This window comes from Palaemon carinicauda, chromosome 35 (genome assembly GCF_036898095.1).
Source record: "Palaemon carinicauda isolate YSFRI2023 chromosome 35, ASM3689809v2, whole genome shotgun sequence".
NCBI lineage: Eukaryota > Metazoa > Arthropoda > Malacostraca > Decapoda > Palaemonidae > Palaemon > Palaemon carinicauda.
Window position 1 is genome coordinate 28,053,586 of NC_090759.1, and position 18,083 is coordinate 28,071,668.

At 41.0% G+C, this 18,083-nt stretch overlaps 1 protein-coding gene across 6 annotated transcripts in view; it reads right to left on the reverse strand.

The window, feature by feature from the left end:
• The window catches only part of LOC137627408 (protein FAM185A), a 558,433-nt gene that overhangs the window by 40,118 nt on the left and 500,232 nt on the right, over window positions 1–18,083 (reverse strand). The window contains exons 1-2 of one of the 6 annotated variants that reach the window (XM_068358501.1): window positions 12,326–12,392; window positions 12,035–12,114 (exon numbers count right to left, since the gene is read on the reverse strand). The exons of 2 other annotated variants lie outside the window; for them this stretch is intronic. The gene's annotated coding sequence lies outside the window, so the exon portion shown is untranslated. 3 more of the 6 variants (XM_068358499.1, XM_068358496.1, XM_068358502.1) reach the window with 3 other exon arrangements.

Genomic DNA, 18,083 nt, shown 5'->3' on the forward strand with positions numbered 1-18,083 from the left:
AGGTCCAAGGCTTGATGAGGCAGCTCAACAAGTTTAAGGACCCGGAGACTGCCCCTCGTGAGGGCAAGGACAAGGTGCTAGACGAAGTCTACGGCACCCAGAAACCCTCTAAGTCCAACGCAGCTTTGCCTTGGTCCAAAGGGGTGAAAGGGGCCAGGGACAGGGTCGAAGCCCAGCTCTCTGAGCTCGCCTCCTCTGGTCGTTCTTCTGCTGGGTTCAAACTCCTCCCACCTCCTCGAGTACATCAGAGGAGGTACTTTGAGATCATGGGGGAGTCCAGTATGGCCCTTCCGCTCCACCATTCCGTGGAAGAGCTGACCAGGGGAACTCCTCTCGAGAAGCTCTTCGCCCGGCAGGTGACGTTCTCGGCGTCGGAGATCCGGAACCTTGAGAAGATCGCGAAGAGTGCCATGCAGGCCACTTCGTGGCTGGACGTTTGGCTGGGATCTCTGGGCATCCTATTGCGCTCTGAGGATCTGTCCAAGGAGAGCAATAGGAAGGCTTTGGAGACCTTCCTCCTCTCGGGCACGCGTTCGATCGAGTTCCTCGCTCACCAGGTTGCTAACCTGTGGGCTAACTCGATCCTCAAGCGTCGCAACGCAGTGGCCGAGAGGTTCCATCCGAAGGTCCCCGCCGTGGACGTCTGCAGGCTCAGGCACTCCTCCATTACTGGGAGGGATCTGCTCGAGCCCAAGGACATAGAACAAACAGCCGAGAGGTGGAGGAGATCGAATCAAGATTCTCTCCTCCAGAGGGCCCTGACATTTCGGCCCTACAAGCCTCCGGCACTTCAACAGCAACAGCAGCCTCGCAAGACACCGAAGCAGGCTCCGGCAGCTAAGACAGGGGTGTCTAAGCCACAGCCCTTTCAGACCAAGGACAGAAAGTGCGGCAAGTCCTCTAGGGGAGGTAAGAATCCTAGAGGCAGCGGCCGAGGCCGCAAGCGCTAGGATTGGCAATCCCCCCCGCGTGTCCACCTGTGGGGGGATGCCTGAAAAGTTGCGTGCACAGGTGGCAGCAACTTGGGGCCGATTCTTGGACGGTCTCTGTGATCGGCTAAGGTTATCGCGTCCCGTTCACGACATCTCCACCTCCCCTGACAGCGAATCCAGTGCCGCTGAACTCCTATGCCATGGGATCGGCAAAGGGGTTAGCCCTTCGGGCAGAAGTCGAGACCATGCTCAAGAAGGATGCTCTCCAGGAGGTCGACGACGGCTCCCCAGGCTTCTTCAGTCGACTCTTTCTTGTAAAGAAGGCGTCTGGAGGCTGGAGACCGGTCATCGACCTCTCAGCCCAGAACAAGTTTGTCAAGCAAACTTCTTTCAGCATGGAGACAGCAGACACGGTCAGACTTGCAGTGAGACCGCAAGACTTCATGTGCACACTGGATCTGAAGGACGCGTACTTCCAGATCCCAATCCATCCGTCTTCCAGGAAGTACTTGAGATTCAGCCTAGAAAGCAAGATCTACCAGTTCAAGGTGCTGTGTTTCGGTCTCTCCACAGCTCCTCAGGTGTTCACCAGAGTGTTCGCTCTGATTTCGTCTTGGGCGCACAGGAACGGCATACGTCTCCTCCGTTATCTGGACGACTGGCTGGTCCTGGCAGACTCGGAGTCGACCCTTCTTCGACACCGAGACAGGCTTCTGGAGGTTTGCCGAGACCTGGGGGTCGTGGTAAACCTCGAGAAGTCCTCTCTGCTTCCGACGAAACGACTGGTATATCTAGGCATGATATTAGACACCGATCTCCACAAAGCCTTTCCATCAGACGACAGGATAGCAAGGCTGAGGATGGTCGCAGAACCTTTCCTCAGGCGGGAAGAGCTTCCGGCCCATTCGTGGTTGCGTCTTCTAGGTCACCTTTCCTCCCTGGCACGTCTAGTTCTGAACGGCCGCCTCAGGATAAGATCCCTGCAATGGCGGCTAAAGTCACGGTGGAATCAAGGCTCCGATTCTCCGGACTTTCTGGTTTCTATAGGATCCACGGAACTGACGGACCTTCGGTGGTGGCTGAACGACGTGAACCTTCGGAAGGGAGTGGATCTTCTCGTCCTCCCCCCGGAATTGACTCTGTTTTCGGACGCGTCAAAAGAAGGGTGGGGGGCCCACATTCTGAACCAAAGGATCTCAGGCCTCTGGTCAGAATCAGAAAAGTACCTCCGTTTTCCTGGCTCTTCAACAGTTCCAACGGACCCTGGCGGGCCACTCCGTAGTGGTGATGAGCGACAACACTACAGTAGTGGCTTACATCAACAAGCAGGGAGGTACCTTTTCTCGACAGCTATCCCATCTTGCAGTAGAGATTCTGAGGTGGTCCGAAGCCCACTCGGTCACACTTTCGGCTCGCTTCATTCCAGGCAAGAGGAATGTGCTCGCCGACAATCTGAGCAGAGCGACGCAGATAGTGAGTACCGAGTGGTCTTTGGATCCTCAGATAGCCAACAAAGTCCTGACTTTGTGGGGTTCCCCGACAGTAGATCTGTTCGCGACAGCCTTGAACTTCAAGCTGCCCCTGTACTGCTCTCCAGTCCCGGACCCCAAGGCTCTCTGGCAAGATGCTTTTCAGCAGAGGTGGGACAACATCGACGTTTACGCCTTCCCACCATTCTGTGTGATGAGAAGGGTGCTCAACAAGACCAGACTATCGGTCAATCTCTCCATGACTCTTGTAGCTCCGCTGTGGCATCACGCGGAATGGTTCCTGGACCTTCTGCAGCTCCTGACGGAGCTTCCGAGGGAACTCCCCCCACAACACGAGCTACTCAGACAACCACACTGCAACATCTTCCACAAGGCCGTAGCGTCGCTTCGGCTTCACGCCTGTAGACTATCCAGCGTCTCCTCACGGAGAGAGGATTTTCGCAACAGGTTGCGGACAGGATGTCTCGCCACCTACACAAGTCCTCTATCGGAGTCTACCAGGCGAAGTGGAAAGTCTTCTGTGGTTGGTGTCGTGGGAGGGGTATCTCTCCACTCGATGCCACTATTCCAGCAATAGCGGAGTTTCTTGTGTATTTACAAGAGGAAATGCGCCTTTCAGTTCCAGCGGTGAAAGACTATCACTCAGCCTTAAGCCTGGCGTTTAGGCTGAAAGGAGTGGACATTTCCTCTTCGTTAAAACTTTCTCTACTCATACGCATCTATGAGCTTACCTGCCCTCAGTCAGAAGTAAGACCTCCTCCTTGGAACGTGGTTCAGGTCCTCAGGGCTCTGAAGAGAGCCCCGTTTGAACCATTACGCCAGGCGTCTGATCGCCACCTGTCTTGGAAGACTGCTTTCCTGCTCACTTTGGCCTCGGCCAAGCGGGTCAGTGAACTTCATGGTCTTTCTTACGACGTCGCCCATTCAAGGGGATGGGGGGGAGGTAACGTTCAGGTTCGTCCCTGACTTTGTTGCCAGGACTCAGAACCCTGGGGTGTCAGACCCTAGGTTCGACTCCTTCGGGGTAATGAGTCTTCGTTCTGTAACAAGTGACCCAGACCATCATTTACTTTGCCCAGTGAGGAGTCTGAGGCATTACTTGAAAAGAACAGCTGCAAGAGTTATTCGTAAGCACAGGAAGGACAAAGAGGAGGGTCACCAAGAACACCATATCGGCCTGGATCCGGAAGGTTATTCAACACACCTTGGATCCTGACCCTCCTCCGTCACGCCGCCCTAGAGCGCACAATGTCAGGGGCATCGCTACGTCCCTGGCATTCAAGAGAAATTTCTCTGTGACGCAGGTTTTGCAAGCTTGGGTGTGGAAGCGCCAGACAACCTTCACAGCCCACTACCTGCAAGACGTGATCCACAGGAGCTTCGATACATTCTCTATTGGCCCTGTGGTGGCTGCACAATAGCTGGTCTAACCTCAGGCTCCTTAATGGACAGGTAGCAGAAGGTTGGGGGCATTGTTACCCGGTTTTAGTCTGCGTGATTGAAAGAGTATGTCTAGCCCTTACCTCTTTCTTCATTCTCCCCTCCCTTGGGGAACGCAGCATCCTGGTCTCTGCATAGCTGACCTCAACCTCTGCAGGTAAACCATGCTCCCTTGTGCTCCTAGTATTAACTGTAATACTGATTGTGGACCCATACCCTGACGAGGTGGTATTGGGAACGTCCTAGCCTAGATTTCTATCTAAAGAACTCCAGGTCAACTTCCTAGGACGAGTCACAACTTCCTCTACACACAACTTATGTAGGCCGCACGTCCGTAGCAAGCATCGGAAAGTGCGAGGTGCAGGGACCCCCTTTCTCGAGTACTGCTCACTCGGTTTTCGGGTCCCCGGGTAAAGCCAAAAGCCAGTAAGGCTGGGGACTTTCCACCCTTCCTAAGGGGTAAGTCACCCTATGGAAATAGCGTGGTTTGTATTTCGGTTACGGAACAAATGACAAATTCGGAGATAATTTGTATTTTTCCTAATCATACAAACCTTAGCTATTTACACATATTTGCCCACCAGCCCTGTCCCCCAAGTCAAGTCCTACCTCTAAGTGAAGTGAGACAACTCACAGGTGTGTGGGGGGGGAGGGGTAGCAAGCTACCCCTTCCCTACCCCCAGCTAACTAGCGGGGGGGGGGGGGGGGGTAAACCCTCGTTAAAAATCTAATGGCTCGTCATTTCAGCTACACCGAAAGTAAACCGTATGTAAATAGCCAAGGTTTGTATGGTTAGGAAAAATACAAATTATCTCCGAATTTGTCATTTCAGTATAAGTTTAACCTGAAGTATGAAATCTATAAGCTTGATATGGCAACATGAAAATTGGAGGGGACTTAAAAGGAATGATCATTAAAGTGGATAAATAGACTAGACTACAGGGTTTTATTACATCCATACAATATATTCCAAAACCTTTATACATTATCTTTCAAGTCCCACAAAGAAATCTCAAAGCTGAGTTACAAAAAGCAAGTAATTCAAACTTCACAGTTTTTATATCAAAATATCCAGAAATTTTTTTAACTAATCCCAATTTTCACCTGCAGAAATTTTCAGTTTAACTATGGCTTTGTTTAAAACCAGTGCTCAAAAAAAAAAAAAAGGATTTCATAACACTGAATATCCTGAGTTTCTTGACGAAAAACAGTTATGACCTTAAATCATACTCCCCAAACTTACTTTAATGGATACATTAACTCTTCAATGGATACATTAACTCTTCCGATTCTTTACGTGACAGGGGCATGATGTGCCATATTAAGTTGGAGTGATTTTGTATTTTTGGAGACTTATAATGCCTTAGGTCAGGCAGCCTCATGACACTTAGGTCCTTAGGTCCACTGTCACTAGGGACCTGGAACTCTAGGTTAGGTTAGAATGCAATTTTCTACTTTTTAGGACTTATGGAGTTCAGCATACTAGGTTAGATTAGTATGAACACATTTCGGGAATTATTCTCAATACATTTCCTTGTCTTCTACATATTTGCAGAATAGTTACCGATGACAAATTTTGACTATTTTTCCAGCTGCTTAACTCATTATATTGTTTATACAGAATTACTCTTTCCTATTAGTGTAAGAAACTTTATTATCTTTTTCCCACATTCTGAAAGTGTAAAACTTTACTTGAGCACCAGCAATAGCAAACATCACTGCCTCACTTCCATCCTACTTACCCTACGGAGTCCAATTCTTTCTTAGTAAAGAGGATTTCACCTCTCCAACCACTCGCTCACTTTAAACTGTACTCATCGTACCTTGAGGTACCTTTGAACAGTCCATGGGTAAAGATATACATACCCAAAAACCTGGTTTTTCACAGGGTGTCACTATAATCTTTGTAAATGGGGAATATGTTTACAAATAACTAATGGCTTGCATAAACAATAATGCATAGCAATGCATAATAAAAATGAGGTAATTGATTGGAAAAATATATTGTTCATGCATCTTAAAAGAGGAAATTAAATCATCATAATGGTAGCATTCCAGAAGCAAATGTGTAAAATATCAATAAATTTTTATTAACTATTTTACATGACTTTGAACAACGGAAATATTTTGTATTTACAGTATAGGCATTTTTACTGTTTTTATAATGATTTCCGACGGAAATCCATAGATTTTGAGTTATAGTGGGTTGACTACCAAGTAATATTAATGAAAAACTGTCAAAAGACTGAAGCTTTTGTTCGCCAGGACTTCCGGACACGTAGAAAGCAAGACTAAATCAATTTTCTATGGAGTCGTTCACAAGTGTTCATCGTATTACTACTTCCTAACTTAAATAGGTTCTATTGTAGTTTATTACAGGGTAATGTAACCTAGGGAAGAAAATACTTTCTATAGAAAAGGTCTGTTCTCTATGAAAATGACACTCTTTCCTGTCGGAAATGAATAGTTTCAGAAGTTAGTTATACTACTTTTTTTAGCATGCGTAGCTCAACATTACCGCTTGCCAGTACATACGAGCTTGATGTTTTGGTTATCTGGTGATCGAAGCGAGCCCGCGGCAGAACAAGAGCCATTATATTTAAATATTATAACAGAAAATATGGTCTCCTCTAGTAAATAACGAGATTTAACCTGTTTTCACCTTCATTTCAACGGCAACAACAACCACCAGTTCGGCTACTTGAAGTGAGTCGAACTGGTTGTTCTGTTTGTTTTTGGTTGAAATGAAGGTCAAATTCAGTTAAATTACTTTATTTGTTACAGGAAAACATATATTTTGTGTTCGAAATGATACCCTGTAAACTTATAAAACTTTACCCTTAATTGGGCTAATGATTTATTGTTTTTTGATCCGACGTATGATCACTTCGCTCGTGATTAATCATTATCTCATTGATCCTATGTTCTGGCATGCGGAACGTTTCACTAAGAGTATTACTAGTATTTCGCTGTTAATCATCACTTATACAAACTTAGAATTTTATTACCTCGGTTACTATTACCTAGCAACTCATGGTTAAGGGTTTAAACAAATGTACTAATAATCTTTTATTGAAATATGCTAATTAAAAGTTTTGGGAAGTTGTATTGATATAAAATGAAACCCAATATTTATCAAGTTATATACCAATTATAACCACCGAGGGCAGTGCAGTCATATGACTGTAATTTTGGGTTTGCCTCGTAATTTACTACTTACAGTACGCCTAAGGTCTAGGTACATTAAAATTCTCCAGCTAGTCTATGTCCAATAAACACGTCCAAGAGAAGCAATGTTACTCGCCACTCAGTAAATAATCTGATGTTTTCTCTGTGAGACTTACCAAACCATTGATTATCTTAGGTTTACGCAACTGCCTTGACCTCTCGATGCTGTAAACGAAATCGGCAATATTTTGACAATTCAGTAGTAATATAAGATTTTAACCTATGTAACGGCTCTATTACTCTATATCGTATGGCCTCCTCCATTTTTTCTTAAAATCTTAAAGTTTTTTTTTTTTACGAAAAATTTCGTCACCGAATCAATCTATATAGTTATTCTAATTATCAAAAGACTGATGTCACCATAAATGTTTCTAATAAACTCCGTGTAGCCAATTAGTCTACAAGCACCACCAGAAACCAATTATATGTTATCATAAAGAAACTTGTGATAAAGTGTATTACCAGGACAATTCTGTAACTATCTACCACAAAAGTACAACTTAAAACTAAAAAACTTAAACAGATGAGCAAGATTGATAAAAGGTGTCCAACCCGAGGAAGGATCACTCCTACAGTAATTAATTTACACTGGCTATATCAAAGCTAGAATCGTTTAAAATATGTATAATAACCCATAGAGTTATCAGAACCGGACGTCTAAAATATCTATGAGAATTACTACACATTGTGCAGCCAACAAATCGTGTTGACACGAGAATAGTTATGACATGGTTTAAAAATATTGGAACCTAGATATTTGTCTACTGTAGGCTCTAAAGCCTTCGAATATGTGGCCTTAAGACTACAATAAGCTCACACTAAACATTCTTAAGACTGAAGATATTCAGGCTTTCAATTAGGAACTAAAGGCTTTCTTTTTACCAAAGTGCTTCGAGTGTGGATTTATCAAAACAACCAATATGCGGTATGAAATGCCGAATGTCTTGAAATGTTAGTACAATAAAATGACTGAAGGTCCTGGAGAGAGTAGGTCCATAAAAGTATCCCTTAAGTAAAAGTAAGTGACCAAGAAAACGAATCCTATCAATATTTCTTATTTGTAAACGAAATCTCTAATCACAGTTGTATGATTTTGACGGCTAAAATTGGACATCATATGTCCACTGACTGAAAAGACTATTGTTAAAGGTCGATCTCCTTGGTTTGATAGAAAGAATTGAGAAAAATTGGGGAAAATCCCCAATAAAGCAAGTAAAATTTCGGGTAGAATCCACAGAACATTCACTTTTATGAATAAACACTTTATGAAGTTTATCCCAGTCTGATTCAGACATATTTGGAATACGCTGTTCAATCTTGGTCTTCGCGGTTAAGAAAAGATACATTATTGGAAAAGGTACTGAGGAGAGCAAAAAGAATGGTACCCGAATGTATAGGCCTTGGTAACGAACAACGTTTAAGATATCTTGGATTAACTATCTTGGAAGAGAGAATGGGATGAGGTGATCCAATCGAGGTTTTCAATATAATGCATAGTTTTGAAGACCTGGATAGGAAAAAAAAAATCTTTGCTTGGTTCCCTACCCTCAAGCTACTAGCGCTGCTGTAAGAGTTCTGATGACCCATATAGACTATTCGAAATTAGTGTGAATCATGCAATAGGAGGAAGAACTTTTTGTTATGCTGCACAGAGACTCTTCAACGACCTTCCACTTGATGTCAAGAATAGCAAAAATGTGGCAGCTTTCAAGAAAAACCTGAAGACTTATTTCTTTGTTAAGTGTTATAATAGTGATCAGAAAACTATTAAGCCTGAATACAAATGCTAGCGAATAACTGAAAAGAAACAGAGCAAAATATAAACCAAAAAGAAATTATTTTCTCACATCAAGGTATGGATGGTGTGAAAGCTGAGATGTTGAAGGAAGGGGGTGTGACTGTACTTGAATGGTTGGTGAGATTGTTTAATGTGTGTTTTGTGTTGTCAATGGTACCAGTAGATTGGGTCTGTGCATGTATTGTACCACTATATAAGGGTAAGGGAGATGTGCATGAGTGTTGTAACTCAAGAGGTATTAGTTTGTTGAGTGTAGTTGGAAAAGTGTATGGTAGAGTACTGATTAATAGGATTAAGGATAAAACAGAGAATGCAATCTTGGAAGTACAGGGTGGTTTTAGAAGAGGTAGGGGTTGTATGAATCAGATTTTTACAGTTAGGCAGATATGCGAGAAATATTTAGCAAAAGGTAAGGAGGTGTATGTTGCGTTTATGGATCTGGAGAAAGCATATGATAGAGTTGATAGGGAAGCAATGTGGAATGTGATGAGGTTATATGGAGTTGGTGGAAGGTTGTTGCAAGCAGTGAAAAGTTTCTACAAAGGTAGTAAAGCATGTGTTAGAATAGGAAATGAAGTGAGCGATTGGTTTCCGGTGAGAGTGGGGCTGAGACAGGGATGTGTGATGTCGCCGTGGTTGTTTAACTTGTATGTTGATGGAGTGGTGAGAGAGGTGAATGCTCGAGTGCTTGGACGAGGATTAAAACTGGTAGGCGAGAATGATCATGAATGGGAGGTAAATCAGTTGTTGTTTGCGGATGATACTGTACTGGTAGCAGACACAGAAGAGAAGCTTGACCGACTAGTGACAGAATTTGGAAGGGTGTGTGAGAGAAGGAAGTTGAGAGTTAATGTGGGTAAGAGTAAGGTTATGAGATGTACGAGAAGGGAAGGTGGTGCAAGGTTGAATGTCATGTTGAATGGAGAGTTACTTGAGGAGGTGGATCAGTTTAAGTACTTGGGGTCTGTTGTTGCAGCAAATGGTGGAGTGGAAGCAGATGTACGTCAGAGAGTGAATGAAGGTTGCAAAGTGTTGGGGGCAGTTAAGGGAGTAGTAAAAAATAGAGGGTTGGGCATGAATGTAAAGAGAGTTCTATATGAGAAAGTGATTGTACCAACTGTGATGTATGGATCGGAGTTGTGGGGAATGAAAGTGATGGAGAGACAGAAATTGAATGTGTTTGAGATGAAGTGTCTGAGGAGTATGGCTGGTGTATCTCGAGTAGATAGGGTTAGGAACGAAGTGGTGAGGGTGAGAACGGGTGTAAGAAATGAGTTAGCGGCTAGAGTGGATATGAATGTGTTGAGGTGGTTTGGCCATGTTGAGAGAATGGAAAATGGCTGTCTGCTAAAGAAGGTGATGAATGCAAGAGTTGATGGGAGAAGTACAAGAGGAAGGCCAAGGTTTGGGTGGATGGATGGTGTGAAGAAAGCTCTGGGTGATAGGAGGATAGATGTGAGAGAGGCAAGAGAGCGTGCTAGAAATAGGAATGAATGGCGAGCGATTGTGACGCAGTTCCGGTAGGCCCTGCTGCTTCCTCCGGTGCCTTAGATGACCGCGGAGGTAGCAGCAGTAGGGGACTCAGCAGTATGAAGCTTCATCTGTGGTGGAAATGTGGGAGGTTGGGCTGTGGCACCCTAGCAGTACCAGCTGAACTCGGCTGAGTTCCTGGTTAGGCTGGAGGAACGTAGAGAGTAGAGGTCCCCTTTTTTGTTTTGTTTCTTGTTGTTGTCGGCTACCCCCCAAAATTGGGGGAAGTGCCTTTGGTATATGGATGGATCAAGGCCCGCCTGAACAGACTCTAGTGTCTGATGGAGGGCGAGAAATAAACCCCTAAAAGTAAAAGTAAGAACCCTGGAAAGTGAGTTTCACTCTCACTATACAAGAGGTCATAACCAAACAAACGTAAAACGTGTAGAACATCCAGTAGAAGAGGGATTTTTGACATCAGGATAAAACAACAATGGGATCATTTACATAGTCATGTAGTCAATAGTAAGTCCATAAGTGCTTTTAAAGCGGCTCTTGATAGGTTGTAAGAAAGAAGGAGCTTATTAGCTTCGACTACTAGGCTCTTAACTATTCTAGGCGAGACATGGGAAGAATACAAAACCGACATGTGCAAATATAATTATCTATCAAGGTGAAAATATAGATCATCATAAGAGAAAGGCCCGCGAAGAAGCAACAAGAATAGATAAGTTATACAATCTCCTAAATAGTATAATAGGAAATGTATAATGAAAAAAAGGCTACCAGAGGGGCACAGCAACCAAGAACTAACAAATCCTTTTCTAAAATTCTTTAAGAACAAAATAGATGTATACTTAGGTCATTTAACCATTCAATATCTGATTAGTGTAGCACCAGATACACTGATAAAACTAACGAGATCCAAGACTGTAACAAAGGCCATCGAGACAGCAAAGACAAACTGAGCGATCAATCCAATGCCAATATCTTTAGTAACTGAAGAAAAACATTTCTAGTCTTACCGATATAATTACAAGAAATAGTAAATACAAGCATTGATGACAGGGAGTTTCCCAAATCTGAGAAAATGTCTATGACTACGCCGGTTCTGAAAAAGTGCTCTAGATTATCAGGAATTAAGTTCATGTGGACCTATTTCGAATCAAGGTAATTCTTCAAAAGCAGGCCGCATCCTTTTCTATTAAAAAAAATAAATATTCCTTCATTATCTGATGAATTTTCAATGAAACTAACCATATTTTCTTGAGAGAAAGTTATCCTAAACCCCTTTCTCACTTTACAAAATTGGGGGACCCACTTGGGAATCGGGGGGTTTTGGGTTGTTATATGCCAAAAATTAGTGCTTAGCAGCAATAACAATCGTCAGAGATGCATGATAAACACAAAACCAATTGGAACAATATACAATTCAGGTAAGTGGCATTAATTAAAGTATCAATTATCCAATTCATTTCAAGTTTTTTTTTCTTTTTTTTTTTTTTTTTTTTTTTTTACTCCGCCACAGCCATGGCTCACAAAATTAACATTACATGTTCTTTCATGCGGTATATGATTTGCTGCACAAGCTTCGTGAGTAACTATTTCGGGGGCATTTTTAATTTAACATGAGCAACAATAGCTATATACTTACAAAGTGTTTTCGATATAATTACCGAAATTGATGAAATCACCCTAAATTTCGAACTGGATTGTACTTCCCTCTTGGAGACGTCTTCATGCGATTGTAGTCATGCTAGAAATGAAAGGTAATTAAGGTTGAAAATATGGCTATTGTAGAAAAACATCCGGAAATTTGCGCATAAATATTTGGAAACTATCCTACAAATATTGCCACCACACTCGCAAAGCTTTTGCTTAGGAAGTAAATTGTCTTTGATTATATTCAATCACTATGTCTATACCACCAGGCACCAATAGACACTGATAAAATTGCCGTAACCCACATTGCAAAGCAAACAACCCATAGTAAATCGGGGTTTGTCAAATTTAACCCCAGAAGATCCAGTCACTACCATTACTACAATAAGCCGAAATGCCCGTTCCCGTCTACCGGTGTTTCGAACTTTCACATTCGAAATATTCAGCCAAAACAAGGATACCAAGGACCACTGGACAGGTAACTTTATTACTCCGCTGAAATCCTAGTGAAATTTGGCTTTCGGATGAAATCGTTTGTAATTAGTTAAGTAACTCATTACGACACAATTTCGTCTTAATGATGTCACAGCTCTCGGCCAATAACCTGTAATTGGGACTGCTTGTGTCTGCGTACGAAAGTGAGTTAAAGGGCTCATTAGAAGTAAACATTGCCATAGAGGAAACATCTCTCACGACTTCAGAAAAACATTATCAAGCTCATTTAATTCCAACTCGTTCAATATCTCGTATAATAACCATACTTTTTATATAGTTTTTCACATGATCTTTCCATGCAAGAGATTTTTTAATATCCAATGCGCCATGTTTCTGAATATTTACCCGAATCACTCTTTTAACCTTCGATGTCCTAGAATTTTAAATCAATCAATCAATAATAAACAATCCTTTATTTCAAAAGTTCTTGAATATGTAATTCATGAACAACTAATTAGTCACTTAGAAGAAATAGAAGCTTTGCCAGACAACCAGTCTGTTTACGGAAAATTTACTCTACGGAGACAGCTAGCACTTTTGTATCAAAAGCAGCACTAAGATAAAGTTATATTAAAAATCACATTTCTTTTCATCTATTATTTCCAACATATCATTTACAACAGAACAGATAGCTGTCTCGTTGTTGTTGTTGTTGTTGGAGTATTATAGCCAACTCTTGTTGTTGGCACGAGGAAAGCCCGTGCCAACAACAAGAGTTGGCTATAATACTCCAACAACAACAACAACAACGAGACAGCTATCTGTTCTGTTGTAAATGATATGTTGGAAATAATAGATGAAAAGAAATGTGATTTTCTAATATAACTTTACCTTAGTGCTGCTTTTGATACAATAGTGCACGAACTACTGATAAATGATTTACGGTTCGTCGGTATTGAAGAGCAAACTGTTGAATACCTAAAAGACTATTTTATTGCCAGAAATTATTGTGTACAAAATGGAAACTCTTATTCATCATATGAACCACTACATAAAGGGGTACCTCAGGGAAGTGTACTGGGCCCAATCTTATTGTTTCATTACTGTCGGTGTATCAATAGTAATACAGAGGCGTGAAGTGTAAACTATTAGCAGATGATTCACAATTTTACTTCTCCCAAAATTACAGTAATGATACTCTTGAGACTAAATCCAATTCTTACCAGTGTAAGGGAATGGATGGCAGTCAAACAACTAAAACTAAATGAAAATAAAACTGAGTTCACGGCGATTGGAAGGAAAAACAGCTTGAGAAACTAGGCGGACATCCAATTAAATATTAATAACACCTCGCTCCCAATATCTCATTTAATATTACTTCAAGTTTTTCCTTGAAATAAAAACTCTACTATGGAACATTGGGTACAAAATTACCATTAAAGGGAAAAAAACGACACAAGTATAAATATCATTTAAAACTACATTTCTCGTTCTAAGATTACTATTTACGAATTCTTGAACAAGGTTTTACTTAGGTGGACACGTATCCATTCCTAACTCCTGAGCAGTCTACAGCTCCGAAATCCCTCTTTCATTGAAAAATACTCCCGAAACATCTCATAAAATATATAAGCAATTTCTGTCAACAGATTCACACTTTCACTGCATGATTTAGTTAGTGCGTTGATTCATGTCAATGTAAAATGGAATTATGGATACAATCTTTAATTCGCTTGAAATAAAAGAATTAGCCGTTCATTAATGTCACCAACCTTGAAGGGGTGTCCCGATTACATGTTTTCAAAATTTGACACCCAAAAGCACGTTTGCTAAGGTGATGCACAGCGAGCAAGGATGAGTCTAATTTCAATCTGACCACACTATCACTAGAAAGGAGTACTACTTTACTACGCATTTTGAGATCACTTATGTATTATGGTTAAAACGAGGGGGTTTACTAACTTACAATTATTCCTTTCTGGTTTTATTTACTTAAATATGATCTTAACCTATTACATCCACGACTTATGAAAATATACTTTGTATTATCAGAATACAGGACCTTAGTGATAACAAACATTGGATGGTAATTATCGGGCGTTGGTTTGTACATCAGAACAATTATAACAGATTAGTTAAAATTGAAATAAATTCACCAAACATAAGCATTAACATCGTAATAAAAATGTATTACGTAATCACAGAGGGATCAACACAAAAGTTCCTCTCGAACCATGAGACTTCACGAACTACTGAAGAACTCCGATTTTTTTTCATTTACTAACACAGTACAAGTGGTAAGAAACATATTGAAATTAGTTTTTTTTCTCTCTCTCTCTCTCTCTCTTTCTCTCTCTCTCTCTCTCTCTCTCTCTCTCTCTCTCTCTCTCTCTCTCTATTATATATATATATATATATATATATATATATATATATATATATATATATATATATATATATATATATATTTTAATTATCAATTTTCAAGGTACAGTTGGACACAAAAATTTCTATCACACCTCGCTCTGAGGAAGTGCATCCTGTAACACCTTTAGGGTGCTGTAAGATCTTGTGTGCATCCGCCTACTACCTCTGCCATCTCTCCCCTACACTATCTGTTCGGTACTCGCCGACCAGTATCAGTGTAACAGGGTGCAATTCATCATGGCGAGGCATGCCCGGCATACTTTTGCCCAACTGAGAAGTAGTTCGGTCAAAGAGTAAATGTCGATTATCCAGAGTTCTTCGCCACACGTCAATCACAATTCATTCCAGGCAAAGGCTTATCAAAATTACCTGTCATTTTATACTGTAGAATTATAGAATATATGCAGGGGAATATCGTATATATTAATATAAAGATTCAGGGTTATGGTGGCCCATGTGGTAACGTCCTTGACTGGCGAATGCCAGACTGTGGTTAGTACCCCACTCAAACTCGTTAGTTTCTTAGGTAGCTGCAACCTCATCATCCTTGTGAGCTAAGGATGGGGGGGGGGGGGAGCCTATAGATCTATCTGTTAAGTCATCAGCAGCCATTGCCTTGCCCTCCTTGGTCCTATTTTGAGTGGAGAGGGGGCTTGGGCGCTTATCATATGGCCTGTCTCTAGGGCATTGCCCTACTTGAAAGTGCAATGTCACTGTCCCTTGCCCCTGCCAATCATGAGCGGCCTTAAAGGCTGCCGACTTGAATTGTTTATAACATGTCTCTGGGCAAACGGTCAATAGAATTAGGAATTATGATCTTTTACGAAGCAGATGAGCCCCAAATGTCAGTATGTATGAACACTAATATCTCCTTTGATTATGAATTTATTTAGTTGCATTACGTCTTGAATTTCTTCTTAAATTGTATAATTAAGATTATCTTTACCTTAACTTTAAATTTCTCTGCCATAAAAAATTAAATTCAGATATGAAGTATTTTACTGAAACGAAAATACTTATGAAATACGAAAATTGTTCTTACCTCATTTTCTTCTCTCAAGGGGTTAACTATTGCACTGTAATTATTCAGTGGCTACTTTCCTCTTGGTAAGGAAAGAAGACACTCTTTAGCTAAGGCAAGCAGCTCTTCTAGGAGAAGGACACTCCCAAATCAAACCATTGTTTTCTAGGTTTGGGTAGTGCCATAGCCTCTGTACCATGGTCTTCCACTGTCTTGGGTCAAGAGTTCTCTTGCTTGAGAGTACACTCGGGCAAACTATTCTATCTTATTTCTCTTCCTCTTGTTTTGTTAAGTTTTTTATAGTCTATACAGGAAATATCTATTTCAATGTTGTTACTGTACTTAAAATATTCTATTTTCCTTGTTTTCCTTCCTAACTGGGCTATTTTCCTTGTTGGGGCCCCTGGGCTTAGAGTTTCCTGCTTTTCCAACAAGGGTTGTAGCTTGGCAAATAATAATAATAATAATAATAATAATAATAATAATAATAATAATAATAATAATAATAATGAAAATATATAGGCCATGGTTACTCGATGTAAACTGCCACTGTAACTGCGTAGCTTTCTTTATTCCTGAATTAGTAAGATGAAGAACCATTATTATTTTCATATAAGTCTATTTCGTAAGCCCATTTTAATCATAAAGCCTATCTTTGATATGGCACGAAGTTTATGAAATGCTATTGATAAAAAGGTAAAAATTCCAAGCTTTTATATAATGTGAAAATAGAAAACATTACAATGACGAGAAAATAGGATTATGAAACAGTTTAAAGAAATTGTATTGCTAAGAATAATGCGAGCTTCAAAAAGCTTGCGACACCGCCTACGTCGTGATAAATCTGCTCAATGAAGAATAATTGCCAAAATAGAGTCACAGGATAAACACGGGAGTAATACATAAAGCAAAAGAGAAAGAAAATGTTGAAGCAACAATAAAGGTTCTTTCTTATAAGTGACGTTTAAATCTCTCTCATGGGGATTATTTCATAACTCATCTTCTCCTTGAAGATTCAAATCCAGCGACATCAAGAAATAAGCACCAGTAATGTCAAAAGGAGGTCTTTGAGGGGAGGATAATCTGAAGTATTTACAAGAGGCTTCCAAAAGATTTACAGTGTGGCAAAATCACTTGTTAGAGTGGAGTGGTGGTTATCATAGGTGTTCATTTCTGATTTCAGTGAGCTAAAGCACTTCAACCACTGAGAGAGAGAGAGAGAGAGAGAGAGAGAGAGAGAGAGAGAGAGAGAGAGAGAGAGAGAGAGAGAGAGAGCAGCCAGCCTTTACAGGATATTTCGAGAAAATCTAGGGGCAAATTGGCAATGTAGAGTAAAAGTAGGGGGTTATGCAATAGGCTATTTTGAGAAGATCTAGATGCAAATTGATAATGTAGGGTAAAAGTAAGGGTAATATAAAACTAGACAATTAGACTTTCCACGTAAATATTTAAGAATTGCTCATGGTAGTTTTAATCCTATTGTGGCAGTGCCGAAATCGTTATAGCTTCACTAAGCAAGCTGGGATTCTAATGGAACAACTTTTGACATTCAAGTTTAGCTTGAAAAGTAAAAAATACAGAGCAATATTTGAACATGTGTCCCATTTTGTTTCGTTTAACTGTCACATTGTTTCGGTAACAAAACCCTGTGATATACGATATAAGAGAGATTACTAGAGTGTCATATATGGATGAGATCATGGTGAGGGGTAGATGAAGATGGCTTGGGCATGCTCTTCGTACTCCTCAAGAGATAGGTTAACCAAATGTTCAGCTGGGCTCCTCCAGGCACTAGAAGAGTTGGAAGACCCAGGCCTACATGGCTGACAACTATGAAGCGTGAAGAAGAAGATGGCTAGTGGAGAATTATCGAATTAAGAGCTCAAGATAGAGACGACTGGCGAAATCTAACCGAGGCCCTTAGCGTCAAAAGGCGTAGGAGATGATGATGATGATGATGATGATACAATATCATTTTGGAAAATAAAGCCATTGCGAGGACATGGCATGCATTTCTGGTGACAAACATTTTTTGTTTTGTTTTGTGACAAACGTGTGCAATATTATGTCAGATAATTTTAGTCAGAAACCATCTTTGGACAAAACAAATCATCAGATGATTAAACTTGGCAGCGATATTCGAGGGAATTCAAGTAACAAACTAACTTGAAGCCATTGTG